Here is a 21,219-nt window from a genome sequence, read left to right on the forward strand (position 1 = left end):
AAAAATGGCCGAAAAAAAGGTCAAAAATAGCCGAAAAAAAGGTCAAAACTGATCGAAAAAACGTCAAAAATGGCCGAAAAAAAGGTCAAAAATAGCCGAAAAAAAGGTCAAAACTGATCGAAAAAACGTCAAAAATGGCCGAAAAAAAGGTCAAAAATAGCCGAAAAAAAGGTCAAAATTGATCGAAAAAACGTCAAAAATGGCCGAAAAAAAGGTCAAAAATAGCCGAAAAAAAGGTCAAAACTGACCGAAAAAACGTCAAAAATGGCCGAAAAAAAGGTCAAAAATAGCCGAAAAAAAGGTCAAAACTGATCGAAAAAACGTCAAAAATGGCCGAAAAAAAGGTCAAAAATAGCCGAAAAAAAGGTCAAAACTGATCGAAAAAACGTCAAAAATGGCCGAAAAAAAGGTCAAAAATAGGCGAAAAAAAGGTCAAATCTGATCGAAAAAAACGTCAAAAATGGCCGAAAAAAATGTCAAAAATAGCCGAAAAAAAGGTCAAAACTGATCGAAAAAACGTCAAAAATGGCCGGCAGACCTTGCAAAAAAAATCAACAGGACCTCAAAAAAGCTACAAAAGCTGTTTTCCTATACTCAGTTAAAAAAGAGTACTACAACACTGAATTGGCCGCAAGCGACCAAAAAGTATAAAAACACCGACAAAATTTAAAGACATAATTTTTTTTAAATTAAAGACATAAAAAAATAGAGGCATCGTATTTAAAATATAAAGGCATCAGAGCTGATTTTTTTTTTCGTTTTTGACCCAGAGAAAAATTAATCGTTTTTTAAAGGCAAGTAAAGTATTATTAGACGGTTTTTGGGTCAAAACGAAAAAAAAAACAGCTAAAGAAGAACACGAAAAAGAAAAATAGAGGCATCGTATTCAAAATATAAAGGCATCAGAACTGATTTTTTTTTTCGTTTTTGACCCAGAGAAAAATTAATCATTTTTTAAAGGCAAGTAAAGTATTATTAGACGGTTTTTGGGTCAAAACGAAAAAAAAAACAGCTAAAGAAGAACACGAAAAAGAAAAATAGAGGCATCGTATTCAAAATATAAAGGCATCAGAGCTGATTTTTTTTTCGTTTTTGACCCAGAGAAAAATTAATCATTTTTTAAAGGCAAGTAAAGCATTATTAGACGGTTTTTGGGTCAAAACGAAAAAAAAAACAGCTAAAGAAGAACACGAAAAAGAAAAATAGAGGCATCGTATTCAAAATATAAAGGCATCAGAACTGATTTTTTTTTCGTTTTTGACCGAGAGAAAAATTAATCTTTTTCTAAAGGCAAGTAAAGTATTATTAGACGGTTTTTGGGTCAAAACGAAAAAAAAACAGCTAAAGAAGAACACGAAAAAGAAAAATAGAGGCATCTTATTCAAAATATAAAGGCATCAGAACTGATTTTTTTTTCGTTTTTGACCCCAAACACAAAAATGCTTTTCTTTTAAGACAAAATTGGTTATGATTTAAACTGTTTGGGGTCAGAACGAAAAAAAACCAAACAAAACGAGAACACACTAAAGAAACATACGAACATCGTATTTAAAAATAAAGACAATAGAGTTGGTTTTATTTCGTTTTTGAACCCAAACACAAAAATGCTTGTCTTTTAAGACCTAATTGACTATGGTTTAAGGTTTTTGGGGTCAGAACGAAAAAAAACCGAAGAAGACGAGAACACACTAAGGAAACATACGAACATCGTATTTAAAAATAAAGTCAAAAGCGGTGATTTTTTTTCGTTTCTGACCCCAAACACAAAAAAGCTAGTTTTTTAAGACCAAATTGAATATGATTTAAGATTTTGGGTTCAGAACATAAAAACATCAAAGAAAACAAGAACACACTATAGAAACATATGAACATCGTATTTAAAAATAAAGACAATAGAGTTGATTTTATTTCGTTTTTGAACCCAAAAATGAAAATCCTAGTTTTTCAAGACCAAATTGACTATGATTTATTGTTTTTGGGGTCAGAACGAAGAAAAACAGAAGAAAACGAGAACACAGTAAAGAAACATATGAACATCGCGTTTAAAAATAAAGTCATCAGAGTTAATTTTTTTTCGTTTTTGACCCCAAACACAAAAATGCTTGTCTTTTAAGACCTAATTGACTATGGTTTAAGGTTTTTGGGGTCAGAACGAAAAAAAACCGAAGAAAACGAGAACACACTAAGGAAACATACGAACATCGTATTTAAAAATAAAATCAAAAGCGGTGATTTTTTTTCGTTTCTGACCCCAAACACAAAAAAGCTAGTCTTTTAAGACCAAATTGAATATGATTTAAGATTTTGGGTTCAGAACATAAAAACATCAAAGAAAACAAGAACACACTATAGAAACATATGAACATCGTATTTAAAAATAAAGACAATAGAGTTGATTTTATTTCGTTTTTGAACCCAAAAATGAAAATCCTAGTTTTTCAAGACCAAATTGACTATGATTTATTGTTTTTGGGGTCAGAACGAAGAAAAACAGAAGAAAACGAGAACACAGTAAAGGAACATATGAACATCGCGTTTAAAATAAAGTCATCAGAGTTAATTTTTTTTCGTTTTTGACCCCAAACACAAAAATGCTTGTCTTTTAAGACCTAATTGACTATGGTTTAAGGTTTTTGGGGTCAGAACGAAAAAAAAACGAAGAAAACGAGAACACACTAAGGAAACATACGAACATCGTATTTAAAAATAAAATCAAAAGCGGTGATTTTTTTTCGTTTCTGACCCCAAACACAAAAAAGCTAGTCTTTTAAGACCAAATTGAATATGATTTAAGATTTTGGGTTCAGAACATAAAAACATCAAAGAAAACAAGAACACACTATAGAAACATATGAACATCGTATTTAAAAATAAAGACAATAGAGTTGATTTTATTTCGTTTTTGAACCCAAAAATGAAAATCCTAGTTTTTCAAGACCAAATTGACTATGATTTATTGTTTTTGGGGTCAGAACGAAGAAAAACAGAAGAAAACGAGAACACAGTAAAGAAACATATGAACATCGCGTTTAAAAATAAAGTCATCAGAGTTAATTTTTTTTCGTTTTTGACCCCAAACACAAAAATGCTTGTCTTTTAAGACCTAATTGACTATGGTTTAAGGTTTTTGGGGTCAGAACGAAAAAAAACCGAAGAAAACGAGAACACACTAAAGAAACATACGAACATCGTATTATTTTAATCGCTATATCTTCTTTCGCAAACAATTTGATCGCAATATCTTCTTCCACAATATGTTCTTTCGGAAAAGTTTTGACCGCAATATCTGCTTTCACATAAGTCGTTTGCAATACTTCAATCGCTATATCTTCTCTCGCAAAAATTGTTCGCAATATTTTAATCGCTATATCTTCTTTCGCAAACAATTTGGTCGCAATATGTTCTTTTGCAAAAATTTCAATCGCAATATCTTCTTTCGCAAAATTTATTTGCAATAATTTCGATCACAATATCGTCTTTCACAAAAATTCTGACCGTAATATCTTTTGCAAATAATAATGGTAAGAGTAAGAAAACGAATAGGAATAAGAACAAAAACAAGAAGCAGAATAAAACAGAAAAGAATTAGAAGAAGAATAAGAACAAGAACAAGGAGAACAAGAATAAGAGTAACAGAAAAAATAAGAATAATAATAATAAAAACAATAAAAATAAGAACAATGATAAGAAGAACAACAGCAACAATAATAGTAATAGTAATTTCCAAAAATAATAATAATAATAATCGTAAAAATAATAATATATTAATAAAAACAAATCAAACAAAATTTGCGAAAGATATTGCGATGGAAGTTTTTGCAAATGAAGATATTCTGATCAAAATAGAGCAAAGATTTTGCACAAGATGCTGCAACAAAACATTTTGCGAAAAATGTTATTGCTAACGAATTTACGAAAGAAGGTAATGGAATCAAAATATTGCCAAAGATATTGCAAAACAAGATACTGCTTATCGAAAATTTCGACCGCAATATCTTCTTCAACAAAAAAATTCGGTCTCAATAACTTCTTTCGCAAAACTCGGTTGCAATATTTTGATCGCAATTTCTTCCGCAATACTTTTGAGCGCACTATCTTTCGCAAAACTTTTCATCGCAATATCTTTTGGAATATTTCGATCGCAAAATCTTTCGCAAAAATACCGATCGCAATATCTTCTTTCACAAAAATCTTGATCGCAATATCTTTTGCAAATGATAGTAATAAGAAAAAGAATACGAATGCTGAGAAGAATAAAAATAGGAACAAAAGCATGAAGAATAAAAAATTAAGAATAAGACGAAAAATAAGACCAAGAATAAGAGAAAGAATAAGACGAACAACAAAAAAATTATAATATAAGTGATCTAATAATGAGAATAATAAGAATAAGAATAATAAAATTAAAAACAATAATAAAAAAAATAATAAAAATAATAACAATGATAAGAATAAAGAAAATAATAATAGTAATAATAATGATAATAGTAATACATAATAATAATAATAATAATAATAATAATAATAATAATAATAATAATAATAATAATAATAATAATAATAATAATAATAATAATAATAATAATAATAATAATAATAATAATAATAATAGTAATAATGCTGAGAAGAATAAAAATAGGAACAAAAACGAGAAGAATAAAAAATTAAGAATAGAAGAACAAGAACAAGAAAAAGAGAAAGAATAGGACGAACAACAAAAAAATTATAATAAAAGTGAAATAATAATGGGATTAATAAGAAGAATAAGAATAATAAAATTAATAATAATAATAATAATAATAATAATAATAATAATAATAATAATAATAATAATAATAATAATAATAATAATAATAATAATAATAATAGTAAAAATAATAATAATAATAATAATAATAACGATAAGAATAAAGAAAATAATAATAATAATAAAAATAAAAATAATAAAAAAAAAAATAATAATAATAATAATAATAATGATAAGAATAAAGAAAAAAATATTAAAAATGATAATAGTAATAATAATATTAATAAGAAACAATAAAATAATAATAATAATAATAATAATAATAATAATAATAATAATAATCACCCTTTGTTTCATCTGTTCCAGAGGATCAAATGTTGCTCCATCTTCTTCCCCTAAAGAAAGAAAAACACAAGGCAGAAGATTGCAATTACAAAGAAATCTTTTAGAACAACTACAAAGGAAGAGTTCAGATAGCTCAGTTTTTCAGAAGCTCATATTTAAAGCTCAGTTTTTATAGTAATTCACCAAAAGAGTCAACTAGAAAGCTTAAACAGTGCTGCATCATGTGATTGAGTCCATTTTTGGTGTGCCGAAGGTGAAACTTGTCTCTACCCTTCGCGTCAAAGTCGCTTTTCTTTATAAGTCTCGGGCTTTTGTATCTATCTTTAAGCTTTTCAGCTAAATAAAGATTACTTTTAGTCCTCAGATCCGGATCAAAATCCGCTCTGGGCAAAAAGCCACTAAATCTAACAATGCGCGGATGCAGCGCTTTAATGACATATTCAAAGTTTCTACAGATTTCGTCAACTTTCGATGAGTTTAAATCGTTGTCACCGCAAATGATGAAAACGTGAGTGTATTTCAGAAGATCACTGGTCAATGTTCTGAGATGAATGGATCTCCGGCCGCCGTGGCAATTATAAGACGGGCTGCAAAAAGCAAGAGAAAAGTCAGTAAATTTACATGACGAAGCCAACAACATAACACAATACTTACCGATAACGGCGAACTCGCTCATTTAGAGCAAGCAGCCCCTCAGCATCACGGAGATTAGAATCTCCGACGAAAACGATTCTTGTCTAAGGAAAGAGATACAATACTAAACATTAACCTCAAAGAAAATCATATAATAAGATATCGTATAAATTTAAACCTCAAGAATTAAAATATATCTCAAAGAAAATCAAATTGAATGTGAGGACCCACAACTTGCGTTATGAGTCTAAACATTCGAAACCATTACTTGTGTAATAGCTTCAGGCAACAGGAGGAAATTAGTTTGATTTTAGGCGTGTTTTGAAAATTATACCTCAATACTTAGCATTTAATTCAAAGAAACTCAAATTGAATGTGACGACCCATAACTTGCGTTATGAGCCTAAACACTAGAAACCATTACTTGTGTAACAGCTTCAGGCAACAGGAGGAAATTAATTTGATTTTAGGCATGTTTTGAAAATTATACCTCAATAATTAGCATTTAATTCAAAGAAACTCAAATTGAATGTGACGACCCATAACTTGCGTTATGAGCCTAAACACTAGAAACCATTACTTGTGTAATAGCTTCAGGCAACCGGAGGAAATTAATTTGATTTTAGGCATGTTTTGAAAATTATACCTCAATACTTAGCATTTAATTCAAAGAAACTCAAATTGAATGTGACGACCCATAACTTGCGTTATGAGCCTAAACACTAGAAACCATAACTTGTGTAATAGCTTCAGGCAACAGGAGGAAATTAATTTGATTTTAGGCATGTTTTGAAAATTATATCTCAATAATTAGCATTTAATTCAAAGAAACTCAAATTGAATGTGACGACCCATAACTTGCGTTATGAGCCTAAACACTAGAAACAATTACTTGTGTAATAGCTTCAGGCAACAGGAGGAAATTAATTTGATTTTAGGCATGTTTTGAAAATTATACCTCAATACTTAGCATTTAATTCAAAGAAACTCAAATTGAATGTGACGACCCATAACTTGCGTTATGAGCCTAAACACTAGAAACCATTACTTGTGTAATAGCTTCAGGCAACACGAGGAAATTAATTTGATTTTAGGCATGTTTTGAAAATTATACCTCAATAATTAGCTTTTAATTCAAAGAAACTCAAATTGAATGTGACGACCCATAACTTGCGTTATGAGCCTAAACACTAGAAACCATTACTTGTGTAATAGCTTCAGGCAACAGGAGGAAATTAATTTGATTTTAGGCATGTTTTGAAAATTATACCTCAATACTTAGCATTTAATTCAAAGAAACTCAAATTGAATGTGACGACCCATAACTTGCGTTATGAGCCTAAACACTAGAAACCATTACTTGTGTAATAGCTTCAGGCAACAGGAGGAAATTAATTTGATTTTAGGCATGTTTTGAAAATTATACCTCAATAATTAGCACTTAATTCAAAGAAACTCAAATTGAATGTGACGACCCACAACTTGCGTTATGAGTCTAAACATTCGAAACCATTACTTGTGTAATAGCTTCAGGCAACTAGAAGAAATTAATTTGATTTTAGGCATGTTTTGAAAATTATACCTCAAGAATTAACATTTATCTCTAAGAAACTCAAATTGAATGTGACGAACCATAACTTGCGTTATGAATCTAAACATTCGAAACCATTACTTGTGTAATAGCTTTAGCCAACAAGAAAGGAAGTTATTGGATTTTTGGCAAATAGTTTAAAATTTATACTTCAAGATTTAAAATATATCCCAAGGAGATTCAAACCGGAATCTGACGACCCATAACTTGCGTTATGAGCCTAAACACTAGAAACCATTACTTGTGTAATAGCTTCAGGCAACAGGAGGAAAGTAATTTGATTTTAAGCATATGATTTGAAATTTATACAAGAATGAAAATATATATTTCAAAGAAATTCAAATTGAATGTGACGACCCGCAACTTGCGTTATGACTCTAAACATTCGAAACCATTACTTGTGTAATAGCTTCAGGCAACTAGAAGAAAGTTATTAGATTTAATGCAAGTAGTTTAAAATTTATACTTCAAGATTTAACATATATCCCAAAGAGATTCAAACCGGAATGTGACGACCCATAACTTGCGTTATGAGTCTACATACTAGAGACAATTACTTGTGTAATAGCTTTAGGCAACAGGAGGAAAGTAATTTGATTTTAAGCATATGTTTTGAAATTTATACCTCAAGAATTAACCTATATCTCAAAGAAATTCAAATTGAATGTGACGACCCACAACTTTCGTTATGAGTCTAAACATTCGAAACCATTACTTGTGTAACAGCTTCAGGCAACAAGAAAGTTATTAGATTTTTGGCAAATAGTTTAAAATTTATACTTCAAGATTTAACATATATCCCAAAGAGATTCAAACCGGAATGTGACGACCCATAACTTGCGTTATGAGCCTAAACACTAGAAACCATTACTTGTGTAATAGCTTCAGGCAACAGGAGGAAAGTAATTTGATTTTAAGCATATGTTTTGAAATGTATACCACAAGAATGAAAATACATATCTCAAAGAAATTCAAATTGAATGTGACGACCCACAACTTGCGTTATGAGTCTAAACAGTCGAAACCATTACTTGTGTAATAGCTTCAGGCAACTAGAAGAAAGTTATTAGATTTAAGGCAAGTAGTTTAAAATTTATACTTCAAGATTTAACACATATCCCAAAGGGATTCAAACCGGAAAATGACGAACCATAACTTGCGTTATGAGCCTAAACACTAAAAACCATTACTTAAGTAATAGCTTCAGGCAACAGGAGGAAAGTAATTTGATTTTAAGCATATGTTTTGAAATTTATACCTCAAGAATTAACATATATCTCAAAGAAATTCAAATTGAATGTGACGACCCACAACTTGCGTTATGAGTCTAAACATTCGAAACCATTACTTGTGTAATAGCTTCAGGCAACTAGAAGAAAGTTCTTAGATTTAATGCAAGTAGTTTAAAATTTATACTTCAAGATTTAACATATATCCCAAAGAGATTCAAACCGGAATGTGACGACCCATAACTTGCGTTATGAACCTAAACACTAGAAACCATTACTTGTGTAATAGCTTCAGGCAACAGGAGGAAAGTAATTTGATTTCAAGCATATGTTTTGAAATTTATACCACAAGAATAAAAATATATATCTCAAAGGAATTCAAACCGGCATGTGACAACCCATAACTTGTGTTATGAGCCTAAACACTAGAAACCATTACTTGTGTAACAGCTTCAGGCAACAGGAGGAAAGTAATTTGATTTTAAGCAAATGATTTGAAATTTATTCAAGAATGAAAATATATATTTCAAAGAAATTCAAATTGAATGTGACGACCCACAACTTGCGTTATGAGTCTAAACATTTGAAACCATTACTTGAGTAATAGCTTCAGGCAACTAGAAGAAAGTTATTAGATTTAATGCAAGTAGTTTAAAATTTATACTTCAACATTTAACATATATCCCAAAGAGATTCAAACCGGAATGTGACGACCCATAACTTGCGTTATGAGCCTAAACAGTAGAAACCATTACTTGTGTAATAGCTTCAGGCAACAGGAGGAAAGTAATTTGATTTCAAGCATATGTTTTGAAATTTATGCCAGAATAAAAATATATATCTCAAAGGAATTCAAACCGGCATGTGACAACCCATAACTTGTGTTATGAGCCTAAACACTAGAAACCATTACTTGTGTAATAGCTTCAGGCAACAGGAGGAAAGTAATTTGATTTTAAGCATATGATTTGAAATTTATACAAGAATGAAAATATATATTTCAAAGAAATTCAAATTGAATGTGACGACCCACAACTTGCGTTATGAGTCTAAACATTCGAAACCATTACTTGTGTAATAGCTTCAGGCAACTAGAAGAAAGTTATTAGATTTCGGGCAAATAGTTTGAAATTTATACTTCAAGATCTAACATATATCCCAAAGAGATTCAAACCGGAATGTGACGACCCATAACTTGCGTTATGAGCCTAAACACAAGAAACCATTACTTGTGTAATAGCTTCAGGCAACAGGAGGAAAGTAATTTGATTTCAAGCATATGTTTTGAAATTTATACCAGAATAAAAATATATATCTCAAAGGAATTCAAACCGGCATGTGACAACCCATAACTTGCGTTATGAGCCTAAGCACTAGAAACCATTACTTGTGTAATAGCTTCAGGCAACAGGAGGAAAGTAATTTGATTTCAGGCATATGTTTTGAAATCTATACCACAAGAATGAAAGTATATATCTCAAAGGAATTCAAACCGGAATGTGACAACCCATAACTTGCGTTATGAGCCTAAACACTAGAAACCATTACTTGTGTAATAGCTTCAGGCAACAGGAGGAAAGTAATTTGATTTCAAGCATATGTTTTGAAATTTATACCAGAATAAAAATATATATCTCAAAGGAATTCAAACCGGCATGTGACAACCCATAACTTGTGTTATGAGCCTAAACACTAGAAACCATTACTTGTGTAATAGCTTCAGGCAACAGGAGGAAAGTAATTTGATTTTAAGCATATGATTTGAAATTTATACAAGAATGAAAATATATATTTCAAAGAAATTCAAATTGAATGTGACGACCCACAACTTGCGTTATGAGCCTAAACACTAGAAACCATTACTTGTGTAATAGCTTCAGGCAACAGGAGGAAATTAGTTTGATTTTAAGCATATGTTTTGAAATTTATACCACAAGAATGAAAATACATATCTCAAAGAAATTCAAATTGAATGTGACGACCCACAACATGCGTTATGAGTCTAAACATTCGAAATCATTACTTGTGTAATAGCTTCAGGCAACTAGAAGAAAGTTATTAGATTTATTGCAAGTAGTTTAAAATTTATACTTCAAGATTTAACATATATCCCAAAGAGATTCAAACCGGAATGTGACGACCCATAACTTGCGTTATGAGCCTAAACACTAGAAACCATTACTTGTGTAATAGCTTCAGGCAACAGGAGGAAATTAATTTGATTTTAAGCATATGATTTGAAATTTATACAAGAATGAAAATATATATTTCAAAGAAATTCAAATTGAATGTGACGACCCACAACTTGCGTTATGAGTCTAAACATTCGAAACCATTACTTGTGTAATAGCTTCAGGCAACTAGAAGAAAGTTATAAGATTTAATGCAAGTAGTTTAAAATTTATACTTCAAGATTTAACATATATCCCAAAGAGATTCAAACCGGAATGTGACGACCCATAACTTGCGTTATGAGCCTAAACACTAAAGCCATTACTTGTGTAATAGCTTCAGGCAACAGAAGGAAAGTAATTTGATTTCGAGCATATGTTTTGAAATTTATACCACAAGAATGAAAATATAGATCTCAAAGAAATTCCAATTGAATGTGACGACCCAAAACTTGCGTTATGAATCTAAACATACGAAACCATTACTTGTGTAATAGCTTCAAGCAACAAAAAACAAGCCAATTAAAATTTTGGGCAACTTTTTTTTTACTTTTGTAACTCGTTAATTATAACTCAAGAACTTTGAAAAACTTTTGAGGACAGAATCTAACATTTACAATTTAATTAACATTCATAAAACAGACTAAGAATGATCAAATGCATTGCAAAGTTTCATCGCAAAACACTCTCCAGCTATTGAAACACAGAACACTTTGGATAAAGAGTCTACATTAATCAGATCTTCACGCTCAGTTTTTCTGATTAAATAAAAGAAACCTGTCACAGGGCCCACTTCTTGCACAACATCAAATTCAGCAACACTGGCAAAAATCGTTCTATCAGAAGCCGCATTTGGAAGTATTATAAAATAAAGAATTTGTCCAAAATACTCGACATTTTTCCTTTTATAACGAACAAAGCTGTTGCATTTGCCAGAAAAAGGTGCACGAGAATAAGCAGGGGAGTCGAAATAAATTTTATTCACCAATAGACGATTCAGAAATGTTGCCTCTGGATATAGAAGACGACCCATTTTCAAACTTTCCGTTTCCAGCATGAACGCTGAAAAGTCTGATTTATTAAAATTTTCTTGGCCAAGCAGTTGTCTGACCAATCCGCCGAAAACACTCTCCTCAGACTTATTATGAAGATCAAGCAAACGCTGTCTTTGTAAGAAACGTCGACAAACAACTTCGCATTCGTGATGCGATCCTGTGAATACTTCGCCTAAAATCCTATTCGCAGATTCAAAACTCATCGCCGAGAAAGAAAAAAGCGGCCCAAATCTGCGAACTTGCGTAGGTAGATGGCGAAGGGAGTGGACATTGATGGTTTCTACTCGTTCATTTCCATCAAAAATATCAACCACGCTAGAGCAAAACTGATTCAATAGACGTTCAGCAACTACAACATCTTCTTCTTTACTGGATTCAAGCAACAACCGAACGCCAAACACAAAACTTAATAAATTGTCATACAAAAATTTGGGAATTCGTTTCCAAAAAACTACGGGACTCAGATAAAACAACCAGTTGAAAAATTCATTGGCTTTAAATTGGTTAATTTCATCAAGCGATCGGATTTTGCGAGAATAGGTAATGAGTTCTCGTGGGCAAGTTAGAGAAGGAACCAAATCGTTAATTTCTTTTCGGTAAGTTGGGGCCATCTTTTTCAGCAAATGCTTTAACAATTCTGGAAGCACTCCCAGCAAAATGCAATGCATATAATCTATGGGCGCTGTCAGCGGAAGACCAGACACGATATCGCTAAAAGCGCTCTGGCCTTTTACACCAAAACAGGATGCAGATGAGGTTGCTGACCTGAGCTTTGCAGCTTCTACGTACCGGCTATGCAAAGTTGTCTCTCGAATTGATCCCGACTGATTATAGGGATAATATGCATGTGCTCTTCCTATAGTTATTCCTTCAGCGGTACAAAAATGGCATCCAAAGTACCCATTGAACTGCACCATGTTTAAAACATGGGGTTTGGCAACCAAATCGGTCACCAGAAGTCTAACTTTGAAAGATGTTGTTATCTTCGGAAAATCCGGGGTAGAAATTTCGATTGGGGAAAAAAGTTCAGCTCTTAATCGAGGAACGATCTCATTCCAGTTTGGAGCACCAGAACCAACAAAGAGACAGGACAAAACAATGTTTTTGCGAGACATGCGCAAAATTGGTGGCATATCAGAGCATTGAAGCCAAACAGGCCACAACTCTTTTTTGTACGTGGACTTCTTAATATTAACACCGTCTGTTGACATCAGAAGATTCAGTTCTAGTGTGCTCTTTTGAATGCAAGCGATAGGTGCTATACTCGGATTTAGGTCTTGTTTCACGTTTTCTCTCCTGAATTGCGAATAATAAAAAATTTGTCGTAAATTTCGTTGAACAATTTTTTTTAACTGGTTGCGAAAGTTGAGGATAATTACGTTGCCGTTCAAACTATTCAGACTTGCCCTTGTCTGATTCGATAGATCTCGCTTCATTTGTCGCACCAGCGAATGGCCAGAAGGCAAACAATTATCCGTTGGAAGAAGAGCTTGCGTAACAGAGTACAAAGCTATCGAGGCTTCGTCCGATAGAGAGAAACGGGAACTGAACAAGTCCAGGAGAGCAGTAGCCTGCTGCACGGTAACAGTACTGATAGGAAAGAGCGGAGTTCCTCCTGCAGACTCAGTTGCGTCTATCGGTTGGGGACTTTCGGGTTTTTCTTGTGTTGTCGATAACGAACAATCAAAGGATCGATAACAAAGAGGAGAAGAAGCTCTGGGAAATTTATTGACAATCGATCCAACTTCAGAGACCACTTCTAGATCAGATGACAGACTTTCATCCGGGCTATCATCCACATGCGGCTCCAAGTTACCAGATGATTCAAGAACCTCTAGAGGAGAGCTTCTGTGAGTTATTACATATCGACTTTGAGAAACTGCAGCAGACGAGTCACCCGAAGGATCACTAGGAGGCACCTCGGTTATTCGGTTGTACATTTCCACTAGCTCCCTCTGACTCAACCTTTTTTTCTTAGGTTTGACAGGAGCTATAGATAGCAATTTATTCTCTTCGGCCACAGACTCCTGTACAAAATCTCTGACAAATTCACTAAGAAAACCTGCTAAAACCATCAACACCTTCTCTTCTAATTCTTCGCAAGTCTGACATTTGCAGGAATTTTGTTCGAAGAAATCGGGCCCATATTTGACTAAAATCTCAGAATTACTTGATATTCGTTTCTTTGTTCTCAATTGCACAACACCCGAGACGCTAGAGTAGTCGTACTCGCAATTAGGGTTACAGTCTGAATTGACAAATCGAACTGGCCCCACCAGCAAGAGAGTTTCTCCAGTTCTTTCCGAGCACATGACGGACCAATCAGTAACTCCATTCGGAATTGGTCTCACAAAACCCACAGGACCCTTAATTACCGCTGATGGTTTCAAATCCTCCGATCCAACGTATAGCAGACGATAGCCGTTGTGTTTATCGAGATCAATTTTAAAATTTGGCAGTAAGTTTGCATAGGAGGAGCAAACCGTTTCGTACGTTTCGCGCCACAATTTTGTCGTCGCAACAAGGTGATCGAATCGCCTTTCTGACAGAGGTCTCACTATACATTCAGCGCTCCGATAGCAGTTTTCAACTTTACGCTTGACGGCATAGAGATCACATTGGCTGAGCATGGCCCAGTCAACTTGTTTCGATAGCATTGAACTGAAACTACGTATCTTTTTTCAACAAAAGAAAAATGACTGAAGCAGCGTATAGGATAAAAACTAAGCATGAGAAAGAACATAATTCTTCAATTACTACTGATATTGAGCTGTGTGGCGGGGTAACGTTGTCGAGATCGAGCTACCGGGAGGGCTGCACAGGAGGTACGTTTTTGAAAAACAAAAGTAAAACTTCATTAAAAAGAACCTAAGAGCCGTACTTTTAGAAAAAAAAATTTCTCCCTTTTCCAATATTAGTCTGCATGGTTTCATGATTTGACACCCCTCCCCGCTGTTCAAAATTTAATCATCAATAACTATTTGGAAACAGTCAACACAAACGGTTCAGTGAAAATCTGCATAGAAAGGACCGACAGAAATAAAACTATTGCTACAAACTTCGAGAGATTAAAAACACCCAAGCAAACACTTCACTAATAGGGAACAAATGCTGATAGCTGTTGAAATAGTTTAAATTGAGCGTAGCAACGAGGAAAGGAACAAACAAAATTATTAATTTTTAACTTTTGAACAACAAAATCTGTTTAGAAGATAAGCATAAATATACAGTCCAAAATTGATATTCAAGAATTGCAATCTGTTGATTCTCAGAAAAGTCTTGATAAATTAGTCCTCAACTATAGGAACGCATTAACTAGATAAACCAGCACATGGAAAATAGGAGTGCTTGAGAGAAAGAAGACATGTGAAGAGCTTAAGAAGGAAAGAAAGAATTGAGTTCAGAAAGCAAGCAGTCCTTGGTTTCACAAATTCTAATTCTCATTTTGCGGATCGATATTTTCTTGTAGAGGTTGTTCATTTCCCTCAACAGGTGTCTCAACATTGCCAAAACTTCTACGTTCGTTTGACTTTAGCTCATTGGCCCGGTTGTTGTAGCTGACTTTCGCGTGCTCGTACATAGCCAGCCAATTTTCGCTGTACTTGAGTCTGAAGAGTTCTATAACAGAAAACAAGAATGGTCCATTCACAGCATACTTTTGCGCCAGAAAACGAGGAGATAGCAAAATACAAATTAACACTAAGACCAGAGAACCGTCAAATCTTTGCAACTCAAAACTCAAAACGTCTCCAGAAAATTCTAACGCATCTTTACCCTTCATTTGATTTTTTCGAACTGGACTGTAGTCCCTTCGTGCAGGTGCACCACTTCTTGGATTAGCCTTAGGCGACAGCATTAAGTTCTTTTGTTCATCAAGCGTCCACAACTTATTCGCTGCCTGCCGCATTATTGAGGCCGCTGACTTGCCGGTGATGGTCGCTAGATCGAACTCTTTGTTCGGTCCTTTGGACACAAGCAGTGAGGGTTGTGATCCCTCTTCAAATTGCCTTGGCTGTGGCAGCAGGAGACCAAAACGGGCAATCTGCTGATTCTGAAGAAAACAATCGGACATCGTTTTTACGAACCACCGACAAGGAAAACCACTTTTCAAGAAAACCGAATATTTAAAAGAAACAATTCAAAAATATTTCCAAGTGCAAGATCTCTACAAACTGACCATTATCTTAAGCTGATTTGCATGGTTCTGCAGCTCATTGTAATTTCTATTAGCAAGTGAGCTGATGGATGCTTTCAGGTCCTTCACCGCATTGTTCAAGTCAGCGACGGTGTCCCGCAATTCCGACTGGACCGTGACACTATAATTCACTGCTTCCAGCAGCTTTCTGTAAAGCTCATTTCCCTCTAGACCCTCTGTTGACACGTTGGTCTTACGAGACTTGCGGGGAATCCCTGGTGTTGATGTCTTAAGGGAACTGTAGCAGGGTTGGCTGTTGGTCTAAAGAAGGGCTTTCCTTAATAGCAGCATAAATTAGAAAACAAAAATCTGAGGGCGAACACTTTTACCTGTCGAACTATAGAGACTGGCTCTACCTCCTCCTCTTCATCTATCATCAGATCATTGTCACCCAAAACTCTTTGGAGATCTTCATCGCCGAGATCAGGCATTGAGGTGTGAACAGCACTACTCAAATCAGGGTTCAAAATTGTTGTGTTGTTTGCTTCGCTCGACAAACACTGACTGAAGTTCAGTCTTTTAGAAACCAAGGAGTGCGCAGAGGAAGGGCCCGGTATCAATTGGTTGCGTGGGTCCAGTGCTGTAAGGTTAGGGTCAGTACTGAGCTGGAACGAAAGCTCATCACTTGCCTGACTATCGTTTCTTTGGGATATTAGATATTTTTGCTCCTCGTCATCACAAAATCCCTTGTGGCCGACAGCGTTGACGAGAGCTGACCATATATAGGAGCCTGTTTTGGGGTTCTTTTTGACGTCTCGGACATCAATTGTGTCTCCAGCCTTTAAAAAACGGAAACCTTCTATATATATAACATATATTGACAAATTACAGAAAACAAATCAAGGCATTATTTTCAAAAAAGTTCATATATGAAGTAACCTGCCTTGATTTTTACCCGCTGCTCGTTGTTCAGCCCCAATGCATTACTGAAGTTGCAATTTACAACTAAGGTTGACTTGTTCTCGAACTTTAAGAACCAGAAGCGATTTTTCATGAAGGCTAGGTTCCGGTCATCAACGGCTTTTGCAATTTCTTTATCTTTCTGGCTCAACCCTCTTGTGTCACGCAGATGGGGCCCTGATCCCTAGAAAACAGCAGGTAGATAGAATCCACAATCGTTTCAGCTTCGACACTTCGGTAAAAACTGATAAAAAACTTTCAAAATTTGTCCTAATCATAATTTTTCGAGTAACGCTGTCAGAAAACCTAAAAATTTTCCTCAAGTTATAGTATCAATCGCAGCGAGACTTCACTAATTAGAGCGGTCTCAAAAACATCGGAAACCGTATATGTAGCTGCCTATTTCGACAACTCAATCACAAAGGAGTGAGGAAGGTATAATGGTAAAAACCCGACAAAAAAAATACAGTTGCCGTATGGTCCATTGTTAATAATTCAGATTACCGGAAAATAGTCGCGATAGACACTTGTGGCCTTCCATTAAACAACTAAAACATGAGATAGACAGATTGACCACCAGTCCTTCAATAGACCACAACAATTTTGAGTCAGAGTCGGAGTGTCATTTTTACGAGACACTTACGATCCATAAGGAAAATGCCCTGAAAAACTTGAAGCATGATGGGCTCATATGGCACGGAAAACTCATCACAGAAGTATTTCACAAGGATCAGCAAATGCATTTTGTCAAAGTCGGGGGTGATTTACAACGGAATAAGAATAGATCCGAAAAGTCACATGCATGTACCACCTGGATTGAGCACCAGGTATGTACCTGATACTCGATCGCTAAGAACTTTTCGAAATCGGGCTCAAATTAGACGGGACTAGAAACGTTAGTTAGCAGACAGGATAAGCTAACCCATGTTAAAAAAGCAGCTTCCTACGTGCTCTCAAAAAAAAGTTATTAGAGAACGAGCGTCAGGCCTACCTCATTTTTCGGGGGTACGGTACTTGAAATCCAGAATTCTGACCAAAGTATAAATCGCATCGGGACGGGACATAGCTCATTCAATTGCCCGTAAAATAAGCTTTAAAACTATATATATGACATTGTATTTGGACCAGTATTTCGCGAATTATAGACCAGGGAGCTATGAGTCCCCCGACATTAGGACCGATAATAATAAAAATAATATAGACTTTAGAGTAAACCCAGGGGTTCTTTAGACCCATAACAATTCAATCAGTCACAGTTTGAGTAGTTTTCTGTACAGAACAAGTACCAATAGGACATCCACATCTGATATGCCAAGTGCAAGAAGTCAGTTCGTTGTAGTATTCCAGAAAATATTCCCAGTAGATGTCTGATAGTCGGGTTTTCAGAGTTTCTGTGTCGTGAAATAAGTCAATACTGGTACTAAGCAGGTTTTGCAAGGGTTGATGCCCTATACCAAAAGTCCGCCTTTTGCCGAGTCTTGAGATTTTCATTTGCATTAATTTTGAGAGTTTTAGTAGACGACCTGGGGTACAAATATGAGGTACAAAATATAAAAAGGACCGTGTACACCATCCGGCAACGATGGATGTGGATCGGAACATAAGGGACAATGAGTAGCACTTAGCCGGATGCTGCACTTGAAGCTGTCCCCTGCAGGCAGTGTAAAGACGGCCCAGTCACAAAAATAAATGCGATCTAGTACTCATCGAAAGAATCCAAAAAAGTGCGACGAAATGGATAATAGGTTCTTCTCTCACATATAAGGAGGGTTTAATCAAACTGAAAATTCTACCTCTGTCTTTTTACTTCAAACTTCACAGCTTATTACTACTATGTGATCTCATAAACAATAAATACAACATTGCCATAGAAAAGTTAATACATTTCAACAACAAAAATCGGACGAGACAAGGCGCGAAATGTGAAATCAAACTTACGAAAAAACGATTATTCAAAAGCGACGAAAATTTCTGGTCGAGAACAGCCTATCTCTATAATATTGTCAACAAACAGACAGACCTTACCGACAACAAAAATATAAAATATCGGATCAGCGACATTTATTGGAAATTCTTTTTTAGAAGTTTTAACGAAATTGACATGTGCACTTGGAGAATTTGCTGCCTGTGCAAAAACTGTAACCCCATTTCGAAACTATCTCATTTATAACGATCAACAAGGGTGCTTCAACCCGTGCATTGCAGAAGCCTGAACTACTACTACTACTACTACTACTACTACTACTACTACTACTACTACTACTACTACTACTACAGGTCCCGAACGAGCATTAGGACCTATGAGGTACCTCATGCTCGTTCGCTAATAACTTTTTGAAATCGAAATCAAATTTGACCGGAGTAGTAACGCTAGTTAGCACACATAATAAGCTAACTCATATTAAAAAATGAGCTTCCTAGGTGCACTCAAAAAAAAGTTATTAGAGTACGAGCACCAGGCCTACCTCATTTTTCGGGGTACGGTACTTGAAATCCAGAATTCTGACTAAAGTATGAATCGGATCGGGACGGGACATAGCTCATTCAATTGCCCGTGAAATAAGCTTTAAAACTATATATATAACATCGTATTTGGACCAGTATTTCGCGAATTAAAGACCAGGGAGCTATGTGTCCCCCGACATTAGGACCCATGAGGTACCCTCATGCTCGTTCGCTAATAACTTTTTGAAATCGATATCAAATTTGACCGGAGTAGTAACGCTAGTTAGCACACATAATAAGCTAACTCATATTAAAAAATGAGCCTCCTAGGTGCACTCAAAAAAAAGTTATTAGAGTACGAGCACCTGGTACACCTCACTTTTCGGGGGTACGGTACTTGAAATCCAGAATTCTGACCAAAGTACGAATCGGATCGGGACGGGACCTAGCTCATTCAATTGCCCGTGAAATAAGCTTTAAAACTATATATATGACATCGTATTTGGACCAGTATTTCGCGAATTAAAGACCAGGGAGCTATGGGTTCCCCGACATTAGGACCTATGAGGTACCTCATGCTCGTTCGCTAATAACTTCTTGAAATCGAAATCAAATTTGACCGGAGTAGTAACGCTAGTTAGCACACATTATAAGCTAACTCATATTAAAAAATGAGCCTCCTAGGTGCACTAAAAAAAAAGTTATTAGAGTACGAGCACCAGGTACACCTGACTTTTCGGGGGTACGGTACTTGAAATCCAGAATTCTGACCAAAGTACGAATCGGATCGGGACGGGACATAGCTCATTCAATTGCCCGTGAAATAAGCTTTAAAACTATATATATGACATCTAATTTGGACCAGTATTTCGCGATTTAAAGACCAGGGAGCTATGACCCCCCCGACCACAATTTTATAACTCATTTCGCTTATAACCCATATTATAACCATATTATAACCTATATTATAACCGGGTTATAAACAGTGATATAAACAGTGATATAAAGAGTTATTGTTGGCTAATTATAACTAGTTTTACTAGCACTAACAGAGGGCAACATTGGCTCTTGAGTAAGTTTATATTGTGGGACATCTCTCGGCGCTTGTTCGGGCAGATTTGTAGGACTTTGCGCCATAATAGGGTCCACTGGGTGCCGCACCACGGGACCTCGGGCTATCATGGGAACCCTCACAGTAGCACCCCTTTTGACAATTTTGCCTCGGTTAAAGTTCGACATTTGGCTGATCTGAAAAGTACATAAATTTGGTGATTTTCGGCTAAAATTCGGCTCCAAACGGCTGAAAAATGGCTCAAAACGGCCCAAAACACCTGAAAAACCCTCAATGAACCCTCCCGGGGGGCTAATAATCACCCAATAATCAATTTGGTATGCCCCCGGCATCATTTTCTAGCACCCCGGGAAAGTGCCCAAAAAGTAATGCCAAAATCGTGGCACGTTGCGAAATTTTTTTGAATTCGAAAATTTCACTCGAATTTTTTTGAAAAGTTGGGTTTGACTTGGGAATCAACTTGCAAGTGTTACCCAAGTCTTGGCCAAGACTTGTCAGACTTGTAAGACTTTTTTTAAGACTTGCCCAGTACTGGAAAACGAAATAAGACTTGGATTTAGACTTGCCTAGTACTGATATAGACTTGGAGTTCGGTACGGGTAGTGGGTGAGCTAATTTCGAGGTAACAAAGAGGTCTCTATTCATATCCTTTTAGTACGTTTTGCTCCGATCAGATTTACAACCTTACCTTCTGGATAGCATCCAGTGAACTACTGTTAGCTTCTTGTATCTACTAATTTTGTAAATAAAAATTTAATTCCTTGAGTGTAAGTTCTGACCAGAGAAAAAAAGAATAGTGGAATTGTTCCCAACTCTTCAATTAAGAGCTAATGAAC

This window comes from Convolutriloba macropyga, chromosome 12, assembly GCF_964194025.1.
Source record: "Convolutriloba macropyga chromosome 12, txConMacr16.3, whole genome shotgun sequence".
Lineage (NCBI taxonomy): Eukaryota > Metazoa > Xenacoelomorpha > Acoela > Convolutidae > Convolutriloba > Convolutriloba macropyga.